We start from the raw sequence: 8,837 nt of genomic DNA on the forward strand, positions 1-8,837 counted from the left end.
CTTAGGTAGTAAGTGGCAGTGTCAGGATTTGAAGCCAGGCTGTCTGACTGCAAGGTCCATGCTCTCTGCTTCTACTCTGCCTCACTTCAGTGGGCTACTCTCCATTCTTACCTACTTGCCTAGAGTTCTTTTTTTGTTCTTGACTTTTGAAAAATTGATGTGTAACTTACACAAAACTGCATAAATCTTAGTGTACAGCTTGCTAAACTTTATGTCTGTACCCATTTAACCACCACCCAGATCAAGATATAAAATACTTCATCATTCCAGAAGGTTTCCTTTTACCCTTTCCCAGCCAATAACCCTTCTGTCACAATAGATTAGTTTTTCTGTTCATAGAAATGGAACCATATAGTATGGCCTCTTGTGTCTGTTTTTTTTTCACCCCATTTAATACAGTGTGAGATTTATCTCTTGAATCTATCAGTAGTTTATTCTTTTTTTATTGCTGTCTAGTATTCCATTGTCTGAATATACCACAATTAAAAAGATCCATTCTTTTGTTTATGGTCATTTGGGTTCTTAACAGCTTTTGCTATTATGGATAAAGTTGGTGTGAGTGTTCTTGTGCAAGTCTTATTGTGGACATGTATGCTCATTTCTCTTGGGTATAAACCTAGCAGCAGAATTGCTGGGTCACTGGGTAGACATATCTTCAGCTCTAGTAGATACTGCCAAATGATTTTCCAAAGTGGTAGAAAGAAGTTATACTTCCATCATCAGTGAAAGAAGTTTCATTTGCTTCACACCCTTGTCAATGCATGGTATTGTCAGCTAATATAATTTTAACTATAATAGTGTGTAGTAGTGTTTTCTCTTGTTTTAATTTGCATTTTCCTGATCAATAATGATGGTGTGGTAGACAGTTGCATACGTGGGAAAAGTAATTCTTTCCATCCCTCTTTGTGCATCTCTTTGCAATATGGCTTTGCTGCTCCTCCTATTAAGAGGTGAGGTTTATTTCTCCGCCTCTTGAAAATGAACGTGGTATGTGACTTGCTTTGGCCAATGGAACATTTACAAACAGGAGCTAAGCAGAAGTCACATTTAGGTTTGCCCTCTTTTAGCTGTGGTTAGGCTTTTTAATTTTTTTTAACAATATTGTGTTTTAGGTGAAGGTTTATACAGCAGTTTAGGTTCTCATTCAACAATTTCTACACAGATTGTTCAGTGACATTGGTTACATCCTTCACAATGCGTGAACATTCTCATTATGTGGTTATATTCTGCAGAGCAAAGTGTGAAGAAGTCTGGGGTAGCTTCCTCAAGGATGAGAGGCCATATGGAGGGAGGTACTCCTTTGATATCCAGCACCAACCACCAGACACATAACTGAGGCCATCTTAGACCATCTAGCCCAAGGCAAGCCACCAGATGGCTGAAGCAGCATGAGTGACCTCATGTGAGACAACCAGAAGAACCATCCAGCTGAGTTGAGCCCAAATTGCTTATTCACAGAATTATAAGCACATATAGCAACTGTTTTAATCCACTAAGTTTTGGGGTGGTTTTTTAAAATGTAATATTAAATAACTAACATGCAAGTTAGTATCAGAAATAGGATGCTACTATAACAAAAACTTAAAATGGGGCATTGACATTTGGAACTGGGAAGCAAGAAAGAGGCTGTAAAAGGGATGAGGAAACTGTGGCTGGAAGAGCAGTACAGAAAGTGCTAGTTAGGGTTCAGTAAAGGGCTTCCAGGTCATGTGGTGGTAGAGCCATTTCAAAAATATTGTCTGTGGTAGCTTGGAAGTTGGAACGTGAACTTAATGAACTTGTGGGTCTGGCTAAGGAAGAAGACTCTGCAGTCACTGGCCCTACCCACTAATCCTTCTTGTGAGCATCTGGTGGAGGCCCATGGAGAAGTGCCTGTAAGTGGGTGAGAACTCCCCTTGTGTCTGAGGCTCCTGGAAGTTCTCTGCCCTCACACCAGCCCAGAATGATCTTTGCTGTAGGTGAGCCAACACTCACATCTATCTCTCATTCCCTAGAATTCAAGCTAGATGGCTGTCTGCAACCTCAGCTCTCTGGATGGGTTCAAGAAAACTTAGTTTTGTTAATTATCTAGTTTTTTCTTGTTCCTAGGGTGACAGCAATGCCTAGCAGCTTTCTGCATCCAAGGCGGAAGCAAGAAGTTTGCCAACAGGGTTCTTCCTAAATCCTGCTTCCTAACTGCACTGCTTTTTGTAATTGTTTATTGGACTTTCTCCTCCTCTTTTAAATTCCCTGAGGCCAGAGACCAAACTGTACTTGTTTAGTGTGGCTTACTTTAGGCCTGGCACTGTGCTGAGCAGAAAATAAGCTTTTGACATGCTTGTTAAATGAACACACGAATTGGTATTGGGGCAAGTGCTCCCAAGTGGAGTGCGCATGGTCTCAGTGTCATTGGGCTGCAGGTGTTCTGCCTGACCCGGTCTGTGGACTGCTTTTTACCTACATGGGGTTGAAGCTACTGCCTCTGAGATTCATCACCATCCAGCAGTCTTTACTCAGAGTGAAGAGAGCACAGTGCCTGCCATTCAGGAGGAGTTTAATAATAGAAAGTTGATATTCTTAAGCATCTGGGTCAGCCTCAGGATGTGTTCTTGGCCCTGGGGCAGGATGAAAGAGATGTGTGTGGATCAAAGGTTACCTTAGACTGATTCACCTGTGAAACCTTCAAAGGGTACTTCTGGACTATGAATTGGGGGTAAGCTGGGCATACTGGCAGGATGGGCCAATGTAAACTCTGGGTAGTAGGATTCAGGTAATACCTGAGCTCTTTGTACTATTTCATTTTTTCCCCAATAAGTATAAAACTTTGCTGATCAGAAAAGCCATTGGTTGGTCCATGTTATTAGATCAGCTGAAGCCACTGGGTCAAATGCAGCCTGAACCCTGGTTGCTGATTCCTTGAAATGGATGGCAGCACAGGAGTCTGGAGGTGAGAGGGCTGCAGACACAAAGGTGTTTATCACAGGAGTTTCACACCAGCTTTATGCAGTGCCAGGCTGGGGGGACAAGCCCTGGATTTGCAGTCCTGTGTCTCCCACAAGGGGGCATCTCAGGAACAGACCATACCCTTCACTGGAGGAGAGGTGGGCCTAAGGGCCAGTCTGCCCAAGCTTTGCCAACTGGTCTCAGAGCCCTTTGGTCACCTGACTACTTCAAATTTATGTTTTGGTCCTTCCACTCTGATCCTATTGTCCTGATTCCCCAAAACAGCAGATGCTGGACTACAGGTTCAGAGACTTTAAGAGTCCCAATCTGTGTTTACCAAAGTCCTGCTCTCTGGACCCCTGAGTCCCAATGCACAGATGTCAATGTAGGGAAAATCCCAATCCCTGCCAATTTCCTAACCATCCTGAGGCCTTAGGATGTCTGGAACTGCAGGTTTCTGGTTCTAGGTCCACACCCCAGGATTTCCAGCTTGGAGGCTCCAGAAATACCTGACTTTTGAGTTTTGGGACTCCAGCAATTCTAGGGTTCCTCAAAAGGGGGCAGGTTGGAGCTGTGTTGTCCCCATGACAGCCAGATCCAGCAAGTGGGAGTTGGGTGCCGCTCCTTTGCTCTCTGGTTGCCTGTTTGATATCCTGTCAGGGTGGGGAGTTTCCACATTGTGGAGGTTGGATTCCAACTTTAGAGCCTTGTTCCTGGCACAGAGCAGCCTGTGGCTTGTGCTGACCTTGTCCAGTTTACGTCTTCTCATACCTGTGCTTCCTACAGATCCTAGATCACCAAACAGCCTTCTGCTGACTAAATATCCCTTGGGGGTTTCTATTTCCCTCAGGATAAAATTCAAATTCCTTAGCCTGGCGATTAAGAATCTTACTCATGTGACTCCAGTTACCTATCTGGAAGAAAATGCGCCTTTGATTTTCTCCGCCTTTTTCTTCTCCCTCCCAAGTATCTAGTGCCTTTTCATCCCTCGGGTTTCATCTTACAAATAATGGTGCAGACCTCATATTTGGTGATGATCTTCCTTGTGCGGCCATGTACAGAGCTAGTCTGTCTATACCTGTTATTTTTATTTTTTTCTGTTTCACTTTGCACTCACTCTGGTTATACTAATTGTTATGGATGAAATTGTGTTCCCCAAAGTGCGTGTTAGAATCCGAATCCCTATACCTGTGGATGTAAGTGCATTTGGCAATAGGGTTTTCTTTGTTATGTTAATGAGATATGTCAGTGTAAAGTGTTTCCTAAACCTAATCACTAAAAAAAAATCACTACTGAGTGATAAAAAGAGCAGACTAGACACAGAAGCAAGTACAAACGGCAAGATAGATGCCATGTGAAGATCGCCAAGGAACTGAGGAAAGCTGGGGCTACAGAAGATGAAAGAGATAAGCATCAAAGAGAGACAGAGAGCCTTCCCCTATAGTACTAAAAAAAACAAAACAAAACCAAACCCACTGCCGTGGAGTCGAGATACCCTGAATTTGGACTTCTAGCCTCCTAAACTGTGAGAAAATAAATATCTGTTCTTTAAAGCCACCCACCTGTGGCATTTTTGTTACAGCAGAACTAGGTAACTAAGACATTGATATGAGAGTATTTCAGTGAAAAGAGCCAGTAAAGGGCCCAGAATCTGATTCTTGGCTCTGCTAGTTACGAGTTTTGGGATATCAGGCAAATTCTCTCATTGAACAACCAGTAGATTACTGCTCACCTTAAACAGCTGTAGCCGTCCTTTAGTGAGCTAGTCACGAGACTTCCTTTTGTAGGCACGATTGCATCCTTTGCTCCCTTATCAATAGGAAACTTGAACCACCACCCAGTAGGTTTGCTGCAGAGTCACTGTTCATGCCAAGAATAAAAAGCAGAACTGTCTGATGATAAAACAAGAGGAAGAAAGCAGTCAAGGTAGATGTTGCCCACACGTTATCTAGGAAACCCACACGTATGAATTTTCTCATGGTTTATTTGAACAGAAAATATTTTTTACTTAAAATCCAGGACAGAAGGTCCTCCACTGCTGAGCTTGATTGCCTCTGCACCGTGAGAAGCAGCTCTTTAACATTTCTCCTGATGGGTAGGATTATAACCACATGTATAGTCAATTTAAAACCATTTAGGGATGTTTAAGAATGAGACAACAAATAAATGTTGAAAGAAGTCAGAGTAGTGGTTACCTTGGGAGGTCAAGTCAACTCTGACTCATGGAGACCCCACGAACAGAGTAGAAATGATCCATAGGATTTTCTTGGCTATAATCTTTAAGATTACAAAAGTCTCTAATTTTAGATTCTGATCCAAGTTAAAGGTGATTTTACTCTTGGATCAGAATTTAGGATACAGGTTTTGGAGCTAGCCTATCTGGGTTTGAATCCTGTTCTATAACTTAAAAGCTATGTGTCCTTGGGCAAGTTACTGAGCTTTTATGTGCCTTAGTTTAGGAGGAACTGCATAGTTAGTTAGCCACACTGTCACCCTGCATTCAGCCCTTTCTTCTTACTGTGTCTCATTGGAAAAAGCACTCCCAACTGGGAGACCTCAGGGCTCTTGCACAGGTAGCTTCAGCACCATCTATCAGCTGAATTTGAGGGGTGACAAGAGTGGGCTTTCATATTTGTCAAAATTTTTTCTTTATTGAATATCTGGCATTTTGGGTTTGGCTTAGAAAGAATGATTTCCTGCTGGGGTATGGGGGGGGGGTCCTTGAGGCAGGAGGATTGTGAGAAAAGTCCAACACTCAGGTGTTAGTTGGTATGTCTGACCAGGAGTGGGAGATGAAGCTGGGAAAAGAATTTAGAGACTCATCAATCATTTATTATAAATTACCCCAAGACTTAGAAGCTTAAAGCTTATTACATCTGGCCCCTCCCACAACTAAAAAGGAGACACAATGCCTGGTGGGCCTCTTTGGATTTTGGAGGCAACATATTGTTTGGGTGTGCTACTCTGGCCTATTTATCAAGTGACTCAAAAATCTGCTAGTTTTTTTTTTTTTTTTTTGTAGTTTAGATGAAGGTTTACAGAACAAATTAGCTTCTCACTAAACATTACGCATATTGTTTTATGACAATGGTTAACAACATAATGACATGTGAATACTCTCCTTTTTTGACCATTGGTTCCCTATTGCCAGTTTTCCTGTCCCCTCCTCCCTTCTAGTCCTGGCCCCTGGGATGATGTGCCCCTTTCATCTTGTTTTGTTTTATGGGCCTGTCTAATTTTTGTCTAAAGTGTGAACCTCAGGAGTGACTTCATTACTGAGCTAAAAGGTGTCTGAGCCATACTCTTGGGGTTTCTCTAGTCTCTGTCAGGCCAGTAAGTCTGGTCTTTTTTTGTGTGTTAGAATTTTGTTCTACATTTTTCTCCAGCTCTGCCTGGGACCTTCTATTGTGATCCCTGTCAGAGTAGTCAGTGGTGGTAGCTGGGCACCATCTAGTTGTACTGGACTCTGTCTGGTGGAGGCCATGGTAGTTGGGGTCCATTAGTTCTTTGGGATAACCTTTCCCTTGTGTCTTTTCTTCATTCTCCCTTGCTCCCAAATGGGTGAGACCAGTGGAGTCTCTTAGATGGTCGCTCATAGCCTTTTAAGACTCCAGATGCCACTCACCAAAGTAGACTATAGAACATTTTCTTTATAAACTATGTTATGCCAATTGAGCTAGGTGCCCCCAAGACCGTGGTTCCCACAGCCCTCAGCCCAGTAATTTGTCCTTCAGGGAGTTTGGATGTGCCTATGGAGCTTCCATGACCTTACCTTGTAAAAGTTGTGCTGGCTTCCCCAGTATTGTGTGGAGTCTTATTCTTCACCAAAGTTACTGCTTATCTATTGTCTAGAAAATCTGCTAGTTTTGAGTGGGGCCCAGGAGAACAGAAGGCTCTGCAACAGGTTCAAGCTGCTGTGCAAGCCTCTCTGCCCCTTGGACCACATGATCCAATTGATCCAATGGTGCTTGAAATGTCAGTGGCAGATAGAGATGCTGATCAGAGTCTTTGGCAGGCCACTTTTGGTGAATCACAGCACAGACCCTTAGGATTTTGCAGCAAAGTCCTGCCATTCTCTGTAGATAGCTACCCTCCTTTTAAGAAACAGCCTTTGGCTTCTTACTGGACCTTCATAGAGACCGAACACTTTAACTTTGGGACACCAAGTCATCATGTGGCCTGAGCTGCCCATTATCAACTGGGTGTTGTCTGAGACACAGAGTCATAAAGTTGGACATGCACACCAGCACTCCATCATTAAATGGAAGTGGTATATACTAGATCAGGCCCGAGCAGGATGGAGGACCTGAAGGCACAAGTAAGCTGCATGAGGAACTGGCCCAATTTCCTTTGGTCTCAACTCTTGTCACGTTACCTCCCATCTCCAGTCTGCACCTATGGCCTCATGGGGAGTTCTTATGATCAGTTGACTGAGGAAGAGAAAACTCATGCCTGGTTTACAGATGGTTCTGTGCAATATACAAGCACCACTGAAAAGTAGACAGTGACAGCACTATAGCCCCTTTCTAGGAACTCCCTGAAGGACAGTGGTGAAGGGAAATCCTCCCAATGGGCAGAAAATCCAGATTCTGCAGGAATTGGGTGTCAAACCTGTCTTCCATGACTTCCTTCACATTGCTGACATGATAAATTTCTTGGAAAAACACATCACAGAGTTGTATATTTCCTACTTCATGGCTCAAAGAATGGCATTTCCAATTTTCCATGGGATAAGAGACACAGTTCAGAAGGGCTTTCTAATTAACCTAAAAGAAAATTTTAGAAATGGTATATAAGACTGTAGAAAGATAAGTTTTTAAAACCCCTTTGAAAAAAGGAATTATGAAATTTAAGAAATCTTTAGTTACATAATTTTCTTCCCAGCTAGATTTGTCAGGCTAAGCTCAAGAGGCCATGTCAGATTGCATTTTGCTAGATTGTGGTCTTCCTTAGAAGTCTCACCTCTCCAATGTTTCCTAAGTCTGAAGCTACAGAAGATAAGAATAATTAAGTGTGGGACAAGGTGATCAAACTGTTTCAAAATGTATGTCTTGATACCTCTGCTTCAGGGTTTGCCAAACATTGCTTTATGCATCAAAAAGTCTGTTGCCATCAAGATGATTCTGACTCATGGCAACCTCATATGTTACAGAGTAAAACTGCTCCATAAGGTTTTCTTGGCTGTATTCTTTTATGGAAGTAGATTGCCAGGCCTTTCTTCTGTGGTGCTACTGGGTGAGTTCGAACTGCCAATCTCTCAGTTAGTAGGTGAGTGCAAATAATCTGTGCCACCCAGAGACCTTTGCTTTATGTATGGAGTCATGAAAGAGGACACAGAAGATAAAATTACATTAAGCAATGTATTTGTTTGGTCCTTTGCAGCATAGATAATAGAAATAATTGGATCAGATTACTTGAATTTTAGAAGTCTTCACTGACTGCATCTGATGCCATTACTCTATTTCTCTAGATAGAAAATACTGTATCTTTCCCTCCATGTGTGTATCATCTTTGCAGGAGCATGGTGGGGTTGGGGAGGTAAATGTTTTTTCAAAAGTTTATAATATGAGGCAGATTTTGATAGTGTGACAGTGGGTAAATCAAACCTATATATGATAGGTGTGGTAGACACAAGAGTGGTCCCCTAAGATGTCCATGTTATAATCCCCAGAATGTGTGAATGGAAGGATGTGAAGACACTTTGCAGGTGTAATTAAGTTAAGCATCCTGAGGTGGGAAAATTTTCTTGGATTTTTCAGGTGACCCAATGTAATCACAAGGGTTCTTATAAAGGATATAGTGAGGCAGGAGAGCAAGAGACTGGGAAGGAGATGTGACAGTGGAAGGAAAGACATGGAGGGGCGTATTAGCGGAATGTAGAAGGAACGAGGATGGGATGTTTCAGGAAGAAGGAG

This window comes from Elephas maximus, chromosome 3 (genome assembly GCF_024166365.1).
Source record: "Elephas maximus indicus isolate mEleMax1 chromosome 3, mEleMax1 primary haplotype, whole genome shotgun sequence".
Lineage (NCBI taxonomy): Eukaryota > Metazoa > Chordata > Mammalia > Proboscidea > Elephantidae > Elephas > Elephas maximus.